This window comes from Watersipora subatra, chromosome 10, assembly GCF_963576615.1.
Source record: "Watersipora subatra chromosome 10, tzWatSuba1.1, whole genome shotgun sequence".
Lineage (NCBI taxonomy): Eukaryota > Metazoa > Bryozoa > Gymnolaemata > Cheilostomatida > Watersiporidae > Watersipora > Watersipora subatra.
In genome coordinates, this window is record NC_088717.1 from 20099054 (window position 1) to 20119394 (window position 20341).

General features: G+C 43.7%; 1 protein-coding gene across 1 annotated transcript in view; it reads right to left on the minus strand.

Moving 5' to 3' along the window:
• Window positions 1-6536, minus strand: part of LOC137405551 (uncharacterized) — a 42432-nt gene extending 35896 nt beyond the window's left edge. The window contains exon 1 of the mRNA XM_068091832.1: window positions 6494-6536. The gene's annotated coding sequence lies outside the window, so the exon portion shown is untranslated. The remainder of the gene's footprint in view (window positions 1-6493) is intronic.
• Between the last annotated feature and the right edge of the window lie 13805 nt (window positions 6537-20341).

Below are 20341 nucleotides of genomic sequence, written 5' to 3' on the forward strand. Positions count from 1 at the left end.
TTCTTGTTATCTAATACAAGAAAAAGAAGAGAGCCACTAATACTTTATCTAAGCCCATGTTCTCTATAAAACCTCTATTTGCAACCAAGAAGTTAATTGAAAGATTACAACTGTGCCAAGTAAATTATTAAAGGCATCCTGCTGCTGAAATTGATAACTATAGCTCCAACAGACTGCTTACAGAACAGCTTCTCATTCTACAATAGCAAGAGACACCATGGGAGCATTTAGCAAGTTGAACATTTTCTATGAAGCTTTTAATAAAGTTTACATTAAACAGTCGAATGAAGTTGTCGGCAGTGCAATACAATTTAAAATTATTTTAACATTCTCATTCAACTTGAAAAAAAACTTTGTGACTTGAAAAAATGTCCATTGTGCACAAAGCACTTGTGTTTTCAAGGCGAATAACCTGTATAGTCGAGTATGTTGATTATGGTTATCTAAGCGAATATGTTTAGATAAGGATATTAATTATTCAAGATCCAACAAATCTCAAGATAGATGAACATGCATAACAAATAGGCAGTCAGAATACAATTAGTTGTGGTCACCTGATATATGAAGTACCCAACCAACAGGATGTACAGCACAATAGTTGGCTAAAAATGAAAACAATGTGACACTACTGTGTCTTTACCCTTGGTAATATTGAATTAATGGAATAGTAATCCGCTGTTTTCTAACAAATGGTTCAATTACAAGCAACAAAATCCATTAACTTTTCTCATGGTTTAGTGGATAATTGTTATAAATAGCTTTTTGTTTCCGTTTAACCTAACTAGCAGGCAATATAATAGAAAGGGAGGAACATTCCTTGTATGCTGATACTAGTAGAAAAGTTCAATATAGAGTTGGAAGGAAATTATGCACTAACAGTGCAGTAAAGGAAATCATGACCGTGTTGACAATTGCTTGATTGTACTGTTAAACTGATACTAGGCCTCTTAGCTACCGCTGCTGCTTTAAATAACTAGCACGAAAACCTGATGTAAGTCCTTGTAATACCTAATTTAGGGGTAAGTGCTATTTGATAGCCGCTCAGCCCTATTTGGAAAATATATCATTGTTTGTGGAATGTTTTTGAGTAAAGTTGAACCTTTTTTTAGCTAAATGGCTGATCTCAACATTATTATTGTGAATCAAAAGTAAATTATAAAATATATGTAATATTACAACTTTACAGAAATTATTAGTGTATGCTGACTGTTGACAAATACATTGCCTAGCAATTTTTGTCTTGTGGGTTCAGATTAATTTGGCGAATCATCTCATTTTCCCTGGCACTCAACAACTTATATATATACATGTATGTATATATATATAATCACTCATTTATGACTTATTGTTTTTTATGCTGTTATTGACCTGTGCTAGTTCTTTACTCTGTCACCAAGGGGTAACTGAAGCTTCCGATGACAGAAACTGCAGTTAAAAAATTTCGCTGAAATAACTGAAGTGCACAAACTAGAAATCAAATGGGTTCGGTCATGCTCAAATGGTTAAAAAACAACAGCTTATTTTTTAATAGACAAGAATATTAGTGACTGTACAATAATGATCTCAACAGAAACAAAAGTTGAAACTGAACCAACTAACTGACCGATGCTATCAGGATGACAACTGATGAAATGGCACACCAAAAAAAGTACTTTGTGTGTCAATTAACAACACAAAAACCACATGTTGTAAAACAGAGGCGGCATTCCATTATGTAAAAAACAACTGAGGAGTTGATGGAGGGAAAGATAGAAATGGACTGAGAAAGATTAACTGTGAAAACTCAAGATAGCTCCCCACAAAGTATTTTACATCTTTATAAACCTCACATTATATACTTTGCAATATTTATTGTGATGATCGATTCAACTTGGTATTAAAAAACAGCAAATAGGAAAGGGGAACAATATGACAGGAATTGGCTAAAATGAGACCGATTTTTCTTCAGTTCTGACAGGTATGACTACTCCTGACAAACTGCGGTTACTTAGGCTGACATCTGAAAATGCCCAAATTTAACATTTTTACATCTTCCCAGTAAATCAGTTTTCTTTTCACAGAAATGTCCAACCATTTTTGGTTAGCCTTTCTTTTTTCTGCTCTATTGTAAAAACTAGTTAGCATATAATTTCTTGTTCAGTCCTTTAGGATCTTTGTTATGATCTTTGGACAATGCTTAGTTTCGGGTCCTGTTGCACTTGTGATTCACTACATACAAAGTGTTCATAGTCTGTTATGCTTCGGGTTTTATTTGCGACTAGTATGTGTTGGAAATACTTTCTGCCAATTACAGTCGCACTGATTCAATGTTTCAAGAACAACATAGACCAACATGTTCATTCCGAAACAACGCACCAACAATGTATTGAAACAATGCATTTCATCTATGTGTAACCTAGCCTTCAAAAAGCTATGTTGGTTACATGCAAACTATGTCCTTTTTCATGAAATCAGCTAGCAACAATGATTTGTCCAAAATTGAGTAGGCCAAGATGCTGGTAATCGCTTCAAAGTTCCCATGTGCAGAGACAAAAATTTGCTGCAGGCTGCATAAAGGAATGTATGCAATGTCATAGAAAAATAGATAATGACATAGATAAACAGGTGTTTGGATAACCATCTATAACTATATACATGTAGAACAGGAAGTCCTTCTGTAATAGATACCAAAGTTTGTGATATAAACCCAAATTGCATCAAATTTCTTTTGCTGGCAAAACCTAAATAAACAACTAGGGCCGGTGTCAACTCTTGCTCAGATGCCTAAATACTGTGTGTACAGCTGATCTGACCATGACAGCAGTACATGAGAATGATTTTTTTTCATTTGCATAAACTATCATGCTACGTGAACAGCCGGATGAATGATTAATAACAATACATTAAATGCAATCGTTGTTGAAGATCAAGGTGAGTCCAATTCTAATACATTCAATTTTTATGGTATACATACAATTGCTGTTTTATAGTTCTCAAGTTGAGTTTTACATGCAAGCACTGTTCTCATGCTTTTGCTAGGTTATGAAAGTTACAAACACTCAAACTTGCATCAATTGAACAGCTGTTATAAAAACATGTCTATTCCTGCTCCGATACGAAAACATATAGAAGCATAAATATTCTATAGACTGATCAAGACTTTTGGTTGCAGGCTAGTAACTTTCACGTTTTTCAGTTTCTTTCTTTTCAGTTTTTTATGACTTCAAAAACAGGCTCTGTATGAGTTAGCATTTTTGAAAAATATGCCAACTTCTCCATGCTCATGTTATGTCTGAAGACCAGATGAACAAACAATTTTCAACAGCATTAGCATAATTTGCTAAATCATTGATGCAAAATGCCTTTTTACAAGAATGGTGGTCCTCTGCACATATAAAAATAACTGCTTTCAACTTTATTAGATTATGAATACATTCATAACGACTCAAGCCACCATGTCTACATATCAATCAACGTGACCAGATACAGTGGTTGCTAAATCATCAATACAAATAAGCTTGTACTCAAATTTCCAATTTATATAAATGTACCTATGCATGTTATTGATGTTCAATAAATGCAGACGAGCCTTTTAATATTTTATTACTTTGAAAAATGGAAAAGATAGATCAAGTCATAAAACTAACAGGACTAGAATTTGAATTAGTAATATTATGTAACGAAACTGGTATTTTTAATGCCTGAAAGATGCGAAATTGACTTAGTCTAAATAATTGTCATACAAATTTTTTTTTAAATTCGTGTTTCAACGTTTTAACGTGAGTGTGATAGAATTTTAAATAATTAATGGGCTAGGAAATAAAAACAAATTAGAGAAAGTTGTACCAATATTGGTAACAGTATATTCTATCATACCTCTACATAAGAGTGCCCCAACATGCGAGAAACTTGAGATATGAGTACCTCAACATGCGAGAAACTCAAGATACGAGTTTCTTTCTTGAGATACGAGTAACATTTGAGTTACAAGCTTACGAGCCGGTTTTCGAGGACCACTACACTATATGGCCGAGTATGCGAAAGACTACTTTCGATTGACATACGAGCTCAGTCCTAGAACGCATTAAGCGCGTATCTTGAAGTATGACTCTATTAGGTTCATATAACAACATAAATAAGAATCTTTTTTATGCAGTCTAAGCCTGAGTTTTTGAATGACTTTATTCACAGTCGTTTTTATTAGCGATACTCAATATCTAACCGTATATATATATATATATATATATATATACTAATATTTATAATATATCAATATCTAATTGCTTACCAAAGCAAGCAAACTAATGGCAATTCCAAATGTGCTGTTGGCAGTTATGGTAAGATCCTCCACAATCATGTGGTCACTGAAAAAACTGTTGTAATACTTCAATACGTAGAATATAGAATAAACTTAATACCTTAATTCAATGTAAAATCTGCGCGAGTTTACTCATCATACAGATTGTTGTGCAACCAATTTTGGATGTTATAATACTAGACTATCTCATCAAGCCTTCATTCTGCCTTACTATCAAAAATTATTTCAACACAATTTCATAACTTTGAACTTTATATTTATCATAGAAAAATATAGCTGGATATTTGGTGTGTTTACCTTAACAGCCGGCGAAAAAACAGTTATGTGTTATACAACAAAAACTGCGGGGCGTGCCAATTATAGCCTATTAACATTTTTTTGAATTGTGATCCAACTCAAAATTAAACAGCAATACACTAAAGTTGCGGCCATAACGAGAACATTTTGTTCTCAATCAAAAAAGACGATCTGACAGACCAAAAACAATAGATTTTAGACAAAAAATGATAAACCATAAAAACGATTTTGTCAGTCTGCCAAAAAATCAAACCGAACATTTGAGCAATGGAAAAATCTGTACCATACAATGTTGAACAGTCGCTCGCCATTTCTTGGCTTAAAAAATTTGGGTTTGGTTAATACCAATTTCTGAAGATATTCAAATTAAGTTTTTTAGTCAACATCACTAATTGAAGAAATTTGTAAACACAACACTAATGTTCTGAAACATATTTGATTGATTTCTTGGGCTAGGTCCAAAAGAACAATACATTCTTAAATGGCAATCACATATAGTGAAATTATAAAAATAAATAAAAGTATGGATTTTTTCAAACACCATTAGAATAATGCAAAACTTGTTTAGAGCCTTTCTAAAATCAAACTGCTAGCCATTGGGGCACAATCGTAACAAGTTTGTGCCAGTGCTGCTACAAACCACCATCAAATAAAAATGTGTAATCTTTTTATTACCTAGAGACAGCAGAATGCGGAAAAACTTTTTGAGCCTTGACAATTAATTCAAAAACAAAAGCTAATTGTTAAGAGTGCCTGCACAGTGTACACTTCGTAAATGCATCAAGATGTGGTACTTTTATTGAATAATCTACATATCCTACATGTATTTATATCCGCCTATGTGCATTATTGGGTACTATCTTAAATTTGATGATTTTTATGAGATTGTGATTTCAATCTGCACGAAACTCGTCATTGCTTCTTGTCTTTACTCTTTGTGCCGTAGCAGTGTGCTCATCTTACGGTATCCTATTATCGCTGAAAATATACGTTATTAAATCTGCACTCATAGCTGTACTAATTTGTTTGCAGGCCTACATGAATCTAAAGCACAATATCAATAATTTTAACAAGCTCAAACTATCAAATATTAGCAAATCTTAAATTGCACCTACTACAAAAAGTCTGGCTAATAAGTTCATTATCCTTAACTCGCATCGTCGTGCACGGCATTCCGAAGAATTACTCTTTGATGATGAACTCAGGAATCAATCCAAAACATAATTAAGAAATATTCGTATAATACGACTAAAATATACATCGGTATCGGTATAAATAGATCCTGCAGATATTCATATGAATATATTGTGCAGGCCTCAAGTTTGTACAATCAAAAGTATAGACTAAAATTACAACCTCAAAAACAAAAAATAAAAAAGCTTATTGTATGACATATATATCTCCGAGTTTCATATCTCGTATAGTTCTCGGAAGGAAGCTATTATGGTACTTGTTGTTATATGCGGTTAAATAATACATAGAAATATTTTTTTGTTTAAAACTGCACACGACAAACAAATCCATTCAATGAAGAGCCATCAAACAAGCCTGGCTCAACTATTGAATTCCGAACAACAAATCAGCATACTAAAGTCATACCTCGAACAAATAAACAGTGCTGCATCATACGATCAACTTGACCAGATATGGGCATTTATGATGGCGTTTACTTATTAAATAATCATGAAAGGTTTACTTTTGAAATGCCAAAAAAACGATAAGTACAACAACTAAATATGATTATATTGTGGAAAATTTAGAGAAACGACAGGAAGATACCGCTATCTTTATTAATCAAACTAGCAAGGTGAAAATAAATTATTTTGTCAACAAATGAGTGATCTGCTTTATGAATAAACACAAGAGTTGGTGTATGCTACAAAAAATTCAGCAGCTTACTACACATGCAGAGTAGCCTCCACGATCAGCTTTCTTTACTGCGGATTATAACAAAAGGCAATCTGCAGCTCTAAAGGTCGGTCGTCATGTAGTCAGCCTGAGCATAAGGCTTTCCGCCACAACTCACTAACGCTTTCGACGAGCTAGTAGGCACTGCATATGCCTCAAACCTGTTTATTTGCAATATCAGTGTAAATTTTATCATACAACTTAAAACATAAATAATTACCATAACTTTTATTATTAGAATGCTAAACCCTAAATCTGCTTCAATTTCACATGTGACTAGGAGTACAAACTATAATCGACGCGATATGCGAGTATACGCCGAAAAGAAGCCAGTTCGTCATCATTGCTAACGCCGCACCTTCATATAAGTTCATATCGGCATGACATGACCGCTAGCAGACGTGAACGTCAGAATCGGTCTTCTCTTCTCCTTTCGCACACACTAAAGCAGGAACAAGTGGTGCGCCTCATAAATTAAAGTCATTAGCCAGCATTTACCAGTAGTTTCTTACTATGTCACGACTATATGTTATAGAGCAACATGTTAGAAGCATCGGTATGTTACGAGAGCAGTTAGCAAGCAATCTTTGATTTCAATTCTCTGACAGTTCATGGTAGGAAGCTGTTATGGTACACTGATTTGTTGGCGAATATTGTAGAAGGTTTTCCCTTTGTCGCAGCCTTAGTTGTTGCCATTTTAGTAGAGTGGTCTTGTATAAGTTCATCAATGAGCTTGACGAAGCATTATGGTTTTCTTCATTAGACAAAATGCGGTATAAGGGAGTAATGTCTAATTTTCATACTGTGGTGGAACACAAGATTTCTATTCCCTCTTGTACAGTTTCTATCCGGAGTTATGTTCCCTTTCTTTCTTTTGTTAGCCACGCCCCTAAGAGAGGCTGGTCTTATCATCTAATTTGTATAATTTCATGTACATAAGGCAGGGTCTCGGCCCTTTGTAGTTGTTCAATACATGCAGTGCAATTGAATCATACTCTTTCTGCTACCTTAAGCGATACCAGAACCACCCCGGCATATAGCTATCTCCAAAGACCTGGTCTATGGACTGTGCTGTGGGGATAGACTCATAAAAACACTGTCGACCCTGTCGACCTCTGGTCGACCTTGTCGACCTAGTATAAAACCTCTTTGGTGCAATCCCTTGTGTGAGGTGGTTAATGTTGACCGGTGGAGTAAGCCGACCTAGTCGCCTCTGCGTGTTGATCACGGGAAACCAGCACACAGCCCCTGTGAAGGGTGAATGCTGACCGGTAGAGTAAGCCGACCTAGTCGCCTCTACGTGTTGGTCGCAGGAACCAACACACTGGTGGCAGCGGTGGGATTAGACTGCTGTAAAACGGACTTCTAAGACAACCTTTGTAACCATGCCAAGCAGCCGACGGAATTCTACCAGACATCTGGCTGAGGCAGAGCTGCAACAGGTCGACCAGATTGGTCAGATGACAGAGGCTATTACTAGAGCCTTACAAATGCCTAGGAGGGAGGCTAGCTTCAAGCCACCGAAATTCGATGGGAGTGAAGATGTGGAACTATTCATCTCCCAGTTTGAAGAGGTTGCAGAAGCTAATGAGTGGAATGAGAAGGCCACTCTCCTCCACCTGCGTGAGACATTGAAAGAGGGGGCCAGAGGTTGCAGTCGAGGAGATTCACCCGCCTCCATCTTCTCGGCCTTACGCACAAAGTACGGGCTCTCCCCGAAAGAGGCTAAGAGTAGGCTCCACCTCAAGAGGGAGCCAAAGACTAGCCTCCAAGAACACGCAACGGAGATGGAGCGTCTAGTGAAGATAGCATACGCTGACCTTCCGGACTCCTACCAAGCTAACATGGCCATGGATGCGTTTTCCCTGACTCTAGGAAACACGCACCTCCAACGCCATCTTTTGGCAGTAAGAGCCCAGAGCTTAGAGGAAGCGGTGCAGGCAGGGAATAAGTTCCTGCAAATTCAGCCCACTCTTCCTCGGCCTGGTGCTCGACCCCTAGTAATGACAGTGGAGAAGGAGAAGACTACCCCTGCTACAGTCGCCCCCATCCACTCGGATCCCCCATCAGCCACCCTGAATGACGTCCTACTGGCTATAAAAGGGCTAACAGACGGACTAAAAGAAGGAAACCGATTGGGGCGACGAGGAGCGGAGAAAAAGAAACCTGTTGGGGCTGCGGCCAGACAGGGCACGTACAGCGCCGGTGCCCTCAAGCTATCCAAAGACAACCACCTCAAGCCACGAGGTCGGGAAACGGTTCCCATCCACAGCAGTAGGGGGAAGTGCTGACTGTGGATCTACTATATCAATGCAAGACCAGTGGCAACGGCCACGACGGACTAGGCGACACAGGCTCCCCCCCTGGTCGCCACCGGTCCCCTTGCATAACCAGTATCAGCCCTTACCTGAGTGTGCAGGTCTCCCACCCTCAGAAACCAAGGAAGAAACATACGTCTGGCCAAAGCCGTCTCGGCCTTCCAAAAAAGGCCCCCAGAGAATGAGCGAAGCCGGACGAACTCATGGAGATGAATTGTGGAAGCCACATAATAGCAGCTATTTCTTGCCAGGTCGCATCGGAGGGCAGCTTGTCCAGTTTCTCGTGGACACCGGATGCACGTCTAATCTGTTGGGACGGCATGTTTTTGAGCGCTTACCCAAGAATGTCAAGAGCCGATTAGAGGTTCGAGAAGACTATGGGCGGATGGCAGATGGTACACGGCTGCAATTTCACGGACTCATCACTCTCCTAGTCAGAGTCAGGAGTGTCCAAGTCACTGTATCTCTAGTGGTGTGTGCCCTGAAGGAGGATGCCATCCTGGGCATGCCATTCTTGGTCGACAACCACTGTGAGATGAATTTTCAGCAACCCTCGTTGGTATTAAATGGGCAGAAATTGACTTGCACTGACAGAGGGGGTCGACCCCTGACAAGTGGAGTTCAGATAATGCGAGCCACAACGCTTCCCCCTCGAGCCGAGGTCCTAGTTGCTGGGCGTCTCACGTCCTCATCCTATCAGCCAGTAGGGCTAATCGAAGGAGTAAGAAGCAGTTATATGGTGGCCGCCAGCCTACATCAACCCGGTAAAAAGGGGAGAGTGGCCATCCGCTGTATGAATCCAACCGACCATCCAGTCCGCGTGACGGCAGGGACGATTGTGGGACAATACACTGGAGTAGGGCCGGATGAAATAGGGGTTCCCTGGACAGCAAAGGAGGATGTCGAGACTCCTAAGGAACATCCCCCTTCTCCTTCAGGCGTGCCCCCCCCCCACATGCAGGACTTGCGCCAACAAGCGGCGCTGCATTGCTCGTCCCCTACCGAGCACAGAAGGATGGAAGACCTTTTGGTTCGTTATGCGGATGTGTTCAGCCAAGGAAGCGAAGACGTGGGGCGTACCACCCTAGTACAACATGAAATCCCCCTTCTCCCAGAGGCACAACCCATCCGTCAACCCCCATATCGAGTAGGACATGAGAAAGAAGCCGAAATCGAGCGACAGGTTTCGGCTCTTGAGAAACAAGGCATGATTGAGCCCGCTCACGGGGCCTGGAGCTCTCCGGTGGTCTTGGTTAGGAAGAAGGACGGGGCGTGGCGATTATGTGTGGACTATAGAAAGCTCAATAGTGTCACTCGCCAGGACGCCTACCCCCTTCCCCGGATCGACGAGAGTTTAGATGCCTTGTCCGGCAGCAAGTTTTTCAGTACCCTGGATATGATGAGCGGATATTGGCAGGTACCTCTCTCTGCTGAGGCCCAGGAACGGTCAGCATTCACCACACGCAGTGGATTATGGAGATGGAAGGTGCTCCCCTTTGGGCTGACCTCCGCTCCGGCTACCTTCTAGCGGCTAATGGAACGCGTCCTCCAAGGGCTACACTGGAAAACTTTGCTGCTATACCTAGACGACATCATCGTCATGTCGGCAGACTTCTCTTGTCATGTAGCTAGGCTGGCAGAGGTGTTGGAACGATTGAGGCAAGCAGGATTAAAATTGAAGCCCTCTAAATGCAGTCTGTTCCAGACCCAAGTCAAGTACCTGGGCCACATAGTCAGCAACACTGGAGTGGCTACCGACCCTGAGAAGATTCAGGCCATCAGTGAATGGGCAGCACCACAGGATGTGACTCAATTAAGATCGTACTTGGGTACCACTGGGTACTACCGCCGATACGTACCTGACTACGCCTCGATCGCCAAACCTCTCACCCTGTTGACAAGCGAGGGGGTCCCCTGGAAGTGGGGAGAAGATGAACAGGAAGCTTTCCTTAAGCTCAAGTGGTCACTGACGCACGCTCCAGTACTGGCATATCCTGATCCCTCTTTACCCTACATACTCGATACTGATGCTAGTAACGTAGGGACCGGAGCTGTGTTATCCCAGGTCCAGCAAGGCAAGGAGCGACCTATAGCCTACTATAGCAAGACCCTCTCCCCCGCCGAACGCAACTACTGCATGACGAGAAGAGAGCTGCTGGCAGTCGTGCTAGCTGTCCGACATTTCCGGCCATACCTATATGGCAGAGAGTTTACCATCTGGACAGATCATGCCTCCTTGGTTTGGCTGCACCGGAGAAAGGAACCCTCTTGCCAGGTGGCCCGGTGGCTGGAGAGCCTAGCCGAGCACAAGTATCGAATCATCCATCGAAAAGGCGTTAAGCACGGTAACGCCGATGGGTTGAGTCGACAACAGTGCATCGACTGCCGGCAGTGTGCTGCCATTGAGAAGCGGGATCGGGGGCCAACTAGGTCACAAGTGTGTGACTCTCTAGTACCCCCAGGGACTAATTGGGAAACTACCGTACCAGTGGACCAAGTTCCAGTACAGCCACCAAGAGGTACAGGAGGACCCAGTCCTAGCGCCCACCAGTTGGACGAAGACGAATGGCCTCGACTACCCAGCAGTAGACATACATCAGAGCCCAGCCTCCCCACTCCCACACCAGCCAGCCTAGTTCCAGTACGGCTGCCATGCGGTGCGGGGTCACCCAGAGTGTTGGACAACCCCCTCAGAAAGTCTCAAAACCCTCGGTTACGGGCCATCAAGGTGGCAGGTGAGCCAGGACTCGTTGTGGAGACTGACTAAGTTACAGTACGATCAGACGCTAGAGCCACGAGTTTAGATCTCTCACCGCCAGCTGCCCCAAAGGTCCCAGAATTGTTGACAGTAGTACAAACCTCACTAGATGAAGTACGAGCATTGCAACAGAGACCCGCTACCGACCTAGGGATAATTTACCAGGCCGTCAGGAACCGGAAAAGAGTCGAAGAGGCAGTATTGCAAGTAGGCAGCTCCGAGTTGCAGCGGTTGGCCTGGATGTTCCATCAGCTCCAGATTGACGAATCAGGTGTATTGACCCTTCATCTCATTCAGAATGGGGGAGAAAGGGTGGTGGTGGTATGCCCCCAAACTCTGCGACAGGAGATCCTGTGGAAGGCCCACGAACAAACTCACTGCGGTGTGGAAAGGACCCTGAAGCGCGTCCAGTTGGATTGGTACTGGCCGGGCATGACTGGAGATATCAGGAGGGCAGTTCTCTCCTGTGAAGTTTGCCAGCGGGCTAAGACGGGAAAGGCCCGCACCTCCGGGAATCGACAACGGTTGTACGCTGGGAGGCCATGGCAACGTCTAGCAGTAGATTTAGTGGGACCCCTACCTCAGACACCTCAAGGAAATAGCTGGGTGTTGGTACTCACTGACCATTTCACTCGGTGGTCGGATGCCTTGGCTATCCCTGACGCTACAGCTCCAACGGTGGCCCAAGTCTTGGATGAAAGAGTATTCAGTTACTTCGGTCTGCCCGAAATTATCCACACCGACCAGGGAAGCCAATTCGAGTCCTCTTTGCTTCAAGAGCTATGGGACTTGTGGGGAGTCGACAAATCTAGGACCACTCCGTACCACCCCGAAGGAAATGGTGTGGTTAAAAGAAACAATCGAGTATTGGGTGACTCCCTACGAGCACTTTTACTGGGCAGAGGACAAGAGGACTGGGATCAACTATTGCCACAGATCATGCAGACGCTGCGAGGGCTACCGCACTCCGCCACTAAGGAAACACCCAATTATTTGATGTTGGGTTGAGAGCTTTGTCTTCCTGACCAATTGCTGCATGGAAATAGGTTGGAGTCATTTACGAGCACACACGAGTATGTCCAGACTGTTCACGACCGGTTGATACAAGCTCATACTCTCCTCCGAGATAAACAGAAGGAAATTGTATCAACCGATGTGAGAGAGCCTCCGCTGTTCAATGAGGGTGACCTCGTATGGTTGCTAAGCAAGCGGCGAAGAAAAGGGGAAAATCCGAAATTAGCGGCCAAGTATGTGGGGCCCTATCGCGTACTAAGGAGTCACGAAAATCATACGTACGAAGTAGAAAGATATGGACAGCGATCCACTCAAGCCGAAGGAAGATTAAGGCTCTGTCGCCCTAGCCCTGTGCAACAAGGTCGAGCCCCAACTGAAGTCGAACCTGCCCGACGTCCCAACATGAGAGGTTATCCCCGGAGACGGGTATCACAGAAAAACGGTAATCCAGATGCTGTTATTTCCGAATCACTTCTGCCTAGTCGATTAATAGATTTACCAATACCACAATCGCCAGGAAGGTTGGAACCACCTCGGCTCCCCAGCGAAGATTTTTTGGTCTCTCCAAGTGAACACAACTCTGACTCGAGGGCTGGCCTCGACACTGGCTGCGAATTGGCGACCAAAGAAGCAAGAGCTACGAGGAATGAAGGAGTCCAGGCTAGTACCACTGGGACCGGAAACACCACGCGGCCCCAACGAATAAGAAAGCCCCCTGCGTATCTAGCAGATTACGACACAAGTACTGTCCAATCAGGAGAGGCCAGAAGGGGTCAAGGCCGAAGGGCAACCATTTTGGAAAGTAAAGAAAGCCCTCTCACTGTTTGTTACCAGCTCGACACGCACGCACACGCACACTTACACCCTCCAGCCATGGAAGTGATTAGAGAAACCATCAAGGAAGCTCCCCCAATTACCGGAGCTCTACCCTTGCTGTCAGAGCTGGTAATTCCGTTGGAACTGCACCCTGCTCCCAATGAGACGTTGGACGGTATAGACTCCGACACGACAAAGGAAGATTTTTCTCCGAGTTCTTGAATACCGACCAAGTGGGTCTCGGAGGAGACGACAGGAAAAATAATGAAGCTGTGTGAGGAAGATGGTGCCCACTGCCCTTTATGCCATCAGTCTTTTTCAACCCCCCGAAGGCGTCGGATCCATATCTCACAACACTTCACGAGGTTCTTCTGCAAATGTGGAAGAAATTCTACTTCAAGAGATACGATAGCCAAACACCAATCGAGAATGAAGGGCCTGAAGAACCGGAAAAATCACGGCGGAGGGGGTATCAGGATCTACGAGGTCGACCGCGCCAGTTACCCCACATGGATAAGGAGGGTCGAATTAATCAATCCACCGGCCTTCGAGAAGCCTATGCCTCATGGTCCGGTTAAGATAAAGCCCCCTGTGAGGAGAGGACCACAGGCACCTTTTTCCTCTCCCCCGAAGGAAAAGCGGGTGGATCGGAAGTGGAGTCCGCTCAAGAAAGGGAAGCCCATACCTGCTCCCAGGAAGTCGCTAACGACGGTGGGAAGCATCCAAAGTCGACTGGGGGACGTCCGACCCCGTGCCACGGTAGACGCCCTCCGAGAGGAGGCCTCCAGCCTCAGACGAACGGCCCGCCGCCTGGAAGAGCTGGCTAACCAGATGTCGACTAAGTGAAAGCTTACGATACACATTCCGTTAAAACATTGACTATTCCTAGAAACCATTATTTACACATCTTTTATCTTGTAGTATATTCTAGCTCGTTTGTGTTCTTTTTTTTTATTATTTTATTTTATCTTTTTGTTTGTTTTTTTTTGTTGTTATAGCCGATTGCCGTCTATAGGGGCGGCATGTGTGGTGGAACACAAGATTTCCATCCCCTCTTGTACAGTTTTTATCCGGAATTATGTTCCCTTTCTTTCTTTTGTTAGCCACGCCCCTAAGAGAGGCTGGTCTTATCATCTAGTTTGCATAATTTCATGTACATAAGGCAGGGTCTCGGCCCTTTGTAGTTGTTCAATACATGCAGTGCAATTGAATCATACTCTTTCTGCTACCTTAAGCGATACCAGAACCACCCCGGCATATAGCTATCTCCAAAGACCTGGTCTATGGACTGTGCTGTGGGGATAGACTCATAAAAACACTGTCGACCCTGTCGACCTCGTCGACCTCGTCGACCTAGTATAAAACCTCTTTGGTGCAATCCCTTGTGTGAGGTGGTTAATGTTGACCGGTGGAGTAAGCCGACCTAGTCGCCTCTGCGTGTTAATCACGGGAAACCAGCACACAGCCCCTGTGAAGGGTGAATGCTGACCGGTAGAGTAAGCCGACCTAGTCGCCTCTACGTGTTGGTCGCAGGAACCAACACAATACGTCTATCTGCAAGTGTGTCAATCTCGAGCGTTTCTCGAGCAGCAGTAATGCTTTCTCTTCCCTTGATGTTGGCAATATATCTTATGGCTTTGTTCTGCACCATCTCAATATCTTGAACTAACTTGTTGATGGACCTGTTCCAAACTGAGCTGGCATATTCAACATGGGGTCTACAAAGGCTTGTATACGCTAGAGGTCTGGCTTTCTCTGGAGCATGGTGGAGCGCACGTTTGATCAAGTAAAGTTGATGATTTGTTTTGGATATTTTATCCTGTATATGCGAGTTAAATTTTAGGTCTGACTGTAGTATCACACCAAGATATTTAGTTTCAGCAACGATCTCAAGAGGATTGTTGTCCAGGTAGTAGTCTGGCGGAGGAGATGCCGCAGTAGGGTTAAATACCATTATCGAGCATTTGCTTACCTTAAATGACATACACCATTTGGATGACCAGGCTTGTAAGGCGTCTATTTTGCTTTGGAACTTTGTTTTATCACTGGCAGTATTGACTGACTGGTATATTAGAGTATCGTCAGCAAACAGACTGGTATTACAGTTGACAACATGTGGTATGTCGTTTATATATATGGGAAACAAAACTTGGCCAAGCACAGATCCTTGGGGTACTCCTGATGTGACGGGTAGTTCATCGGATTGTTGACCTTTAATTAAGACCTTTTGCTTACAGTTTAGAAGGAAGTCAAGGATCTACATGATTATTTGTTGACTGGTGTCTGGTATTTTGGCTAGTTTACGCATGAGTAGTTCGTGTGGCACCTTATCGAAGGCTTTAGTAAAATTTAGAACTAGTGCATGAACAGTACTCCCTTCATCTACATTTTTACTATCTCGTGAAAAGTTCCACATAATTGCGTTTCACATGACAAACCCTTTCGGAATCCATGCTGTCGATTGTGTAGCCCTTTATCCAGAACGATGTTAAAGTGATGAAGCACGATGTGCTCGAGCAGTTTACACGCTATGCTTGTGAGGGAAATAGGTCTGTAATTGTTGGATTGATCTGATGGTCCACGTTTGTGAAGAGGGGTGACATTAGCAAGCTTCCAATCAGATGCAGTTTAGAAGTGGATAGCGACTTTTGAAATATGACAGTCATACACTTGGCAGTCATGATCGGGTCAATAAATGAATTCTTGTTATAGGCCTCACAAGTAGCTTTTGTAACCGTAGCGTCTTGTTTATGATAAGTTCACAACAAATGTTATATTTAGAGCAATATTGGATTGTTTTGTATCTTGTTCTATACTGCCAAGACAATGATAAACAGGCCTTACCTGCCGATGGCATTTTTCGTACTTACCGTCGTGATAGTATTCAGCCATGCTGCATTCTTTTCTTGGTTCTAAATTACTGATACGAAATTGACTGTGACTTAAGATTAATTAGAGTCTTAAAAATGCTGTAGGAGTTTTTTCTAATTGTAGCCCATTGCATTATATATTATCGTTATTATGTATTTCTCTCCTTATCACACGCATTCAGTTTTCTCCGTTGTTTGATTCATAATTTACAGTTGAGTTTTTTTGTAATTTTCCAATTCTCTTTTCATAGTGTGTTATACGCAGCATTTACATTTTTTGTAATCTTTTCATCTGTTCCATCTGTCTAATGAGAGACAATACATTTTTTGTACCTTCTATTGGTACAGTTTTATGTGTTTAAGAATAAATTATGTTATGCATAACTTATTCGAATCCACACGCAACATCAGTGTTGAATTTGTTTTGTCATCTTATTATTTTTTGACTATGTTTAGCTTTTGGTGCAGTTTTGCTTAGCTTGTGAGAACTAACTTGATTATTACCGGTTCAGGTACTAATGAATCTGGATATGGACAGGAATGGTTGACAATAAAGAGCTAAGAATAAAGATGGTTAGAGATGTTTGATCAGACAGAAATGAGGACAGTCATTGTCGCATTGACAGACTGCTGTGATGATGATGCGATGATTAATTTTCTTTTAACATGTTCCATTTATTGGATGTTTAGATGTCTTTGGGCGTCTTGCTGCTTGTACGCATTACATGCTTATCTTGTGGTCGGTTGCATTTCTTGTTGGTACACTTGCAATTTTGAAAGCTGATTTCTAAAATTGTAAGAGTGTGTTGAAATGGCCCTGAGTCATGCAAAGGTTTCTTTAAAGTGTAACCAAACGATTAGATCTAGTTAATCATTCAAAATAAATTGACTTGTCTTTTCTTCCTTTTGCTATGCTATTTTAGAGTTTTCTTGACTTTTTATATAAACTTGTTCTAAGATGAAGTTTTTTGTCATGAGTTATGTTGCAAAACTGGTAGTCATGGCTTAGTTGTGCCAGGTTTATTCATTGAATGATGGATACCAAAACCCAAACACTTTACAACATCACCTTGTGGCCGCAGTTTTTGAGCTCATGGTGTGCTGATGATAATAAGAACAGTTGCAAAAGATGAGGCAGAGCTTATGAAGAAATATGTTGCTTATTAAAGTGGCTGCTTCAAGTGCTCTATTGGACCTGTTAATACTAAAGTCATTGTGTTTAATATGGCTGGACCAACTACCTCTTCCAAGCATGATGCAGAGAAACCCCCCGGCCCATTAGGTGTGTGGAGGGAAGAGACAAGTACAAAAACAGTGCCCCTGCTTTAAGAAACCTGTGCTGGGAAACGGCCAAGGGCCACGAAAATAGAACCTACTATTGGTCGCACTAAGACCCTGAATATGAACCGGCCAGAAAGGAGCCAGAAATACCCTTTCTGGCAGGAAACCACCCACAAAAAGATGATAGGAAACCACGCTAGAAACTTCAAAAGAAACCAAGTTTTTCTCTGGAACGCCATTACCACACACGAGACGGTTGACCCTCTGAGATCAGGTCCTGCCTTGAAAGCAGTGGACACAATTGACTCAAGGCAGGCTAGGGTCCCACTTGGATCCCTCTGCATCGAGCAGGTGGTGAACCGAAGTATGCCTAGCCAGACTCCTCCACAAAAAACCACAAAGAAACTGGGCTTGAACCGCACAGGAGACGGTTGGCCCCCTGAGACCTGGTCCTGCCTTAAAATGGCAGGTACGATCGACTTTAGGCTGGCCCGAGTCCCTTGAGAACCCCTGGCATTGAGCAGGATGCGGCTTGGAGTATGCCAGGCCAGACTCCCCATCCACAAGGAAACTGGGCTGAGATCGCCAGGACTGCGCTCGAGATGGTCGTCCCTCTGAGACCCGGTCCTGCTTTAGAAGCAGCAGATACGGTCGACTCGAGGCCGGCCGAGGCCATTCTGGAACCTATACTAGCCGAAGAGCCGAGCAAGTTAGCACCACGGCAGACAAAAGCCACGCTGAGTTCTTCGGGCATTGGACAGGTGATGACCTGGAGTATGCCGGGTCAGACTCCCCATCTGCAAGGAAACTGGGTTGAGGCCACCAGGACTGCGCCCAAGATGGTCGGCCCTTTAAAACCCAGTCTTGTTTAAGAAATAGCGGAAACGGTCGACTCGAAACCTGCTGAGGCTACACTAGAGCCTGTTGGGTGAGCCCAAGAGCCGAGCAAGCCGACACTGCTGCAGACAGAAGTCACGCTGAGTTCTTTCGGCATTAGCAGATGATGACTTAGAGTATGCCGGGGCCAGACTCCTTGTCCCCCAAAGAAATTTGGTTGAGGTTGCCAAGACTGCGTCCGAGACGGCCAGCCCTCGGAGACCCAGTCCTGCTTTAGAAATTGTGGAAACGGTGACTCGAGGCTGGCTGAGGCCACCCTAGAACTTATAGGGAGGGCCAAGAGCCGAGCAAGCCGCCATCGCTGCAAGCTGAAGGACGAGGAGTGGTGGCTGCCCTATACCAAGTCACCCAAAATAGAGCACCAGTGCCATCTGAGCAGGAAGGAGTGCAGGAAGCTCAGAGGGTAGCTGACCGGATCAAGGCTCAGCCCCTGTGGACAGACCTGACCATGCCCAAACCAACCAAGAGGAATAAGAACCAGGTACGACCTCAAACTTACCTGCGAAGGAAACTTGCCCTAAAAAAAGAGCGATACCTGGCAGTGGCCCTGCCTTAAAAGTGGCGGGCCCGGGTCAAATGTTCAAATGGGACCCAAGGGACAAAGGGAATGAGAAGAACTGTGACCACGGCTAAGCAAGTGAGGAAACAACTCACAGAACGATACTGAGGAAAGAGTTTTCTTGAAAACAAAAGAGGGAACCAGGACATCCCAGCGGGCCCAGGAGCCCCTTCTGCCTGCAAGAGCGTGGCCATTAGCGATATCCACTTTGTCGAACGAAGCAAGCACTTCTGAAAGGAAGGAAACAGCTCCAAAAACGGAGAAGGGGAACGATACCCAACGACAGGCTGAGAAGCCTAACTCAATTTTTCTATTGAGACAAATTGAGTCTAACCCAAGTTCTCAGCCGGCATGACAACCCTGAGCCGGACCGGATCATGGCAAAATCAAATCAACAGAGACCGGCCATGCTATACCATCACGTACACAAATGACATGACGAAGCCTATGATGGAATTCAAACCCAGCACAAAAAGACTCACAAAAAAGGTGTTTAAAAACAGTCTCCGAAGAAGAGTAGATCATACTGCTTGCCTACGACTTCACAGCCAACACCTTTATGCAAAATGTCATCGATCATACAAGAAATTTCAAAGGAGATTGACCCTTCAGGAGAATAAACGATAGATACCGCTGCAAAGCCTAGGACAGTGATAGGCTATAAAGAAAAAGAGAATGAGCAGCCTCTACAGTTATATGCCGAGGATACCGACTTGTTGGAGGACTCTCACGCTGCCAGCCCTGAGCCTGCCTTACAAGTGGCAATGTTGGCGTGTGATACAAAGCCTGCTTTAAAAGCAGCAGCTCCTAGGCCTGCCTTAAATAGGAACCGGCAAAAGAATTGGCCAAAGTAAGCCACATCAGGATAAAAAAAAGGCCAGCCCCTTCAGCTGCTCAGGAAAATAGCAAAAGGAGACGAACCAACATAGTCAGAACAGTCCAGTACCTGTCAGCCAAAACAATGGAATAGGTGAAACAGATGATGCAACAGAAAGGCCGGTGCAGTGCCTGTGGGTTCACCACAAATTACCGTAGGCTGTGGGTTCATGTGATGCAGCATTTTGCACTGTATGTCTGCCCTTGCACCTATTCCCACATCTCTCGGGATCAGCTCATAGTGTGTTTTAAGAATGCACACCGAGACCGGCATGAACGAGTAGTCTACTTGGTAAACAAACCAAAGTGGACTCGTTTTCGAAGAAAGATGGGCAAAAAACCCGCGGCTATGAGGTCCTGTATACCCTCCCTTACTACCCAGGACCGAGTCAGGTAAGGGCCACACCTGTTAGAGCCAGTCGACACGAGGGCTAAGATGACCGAAGGGGG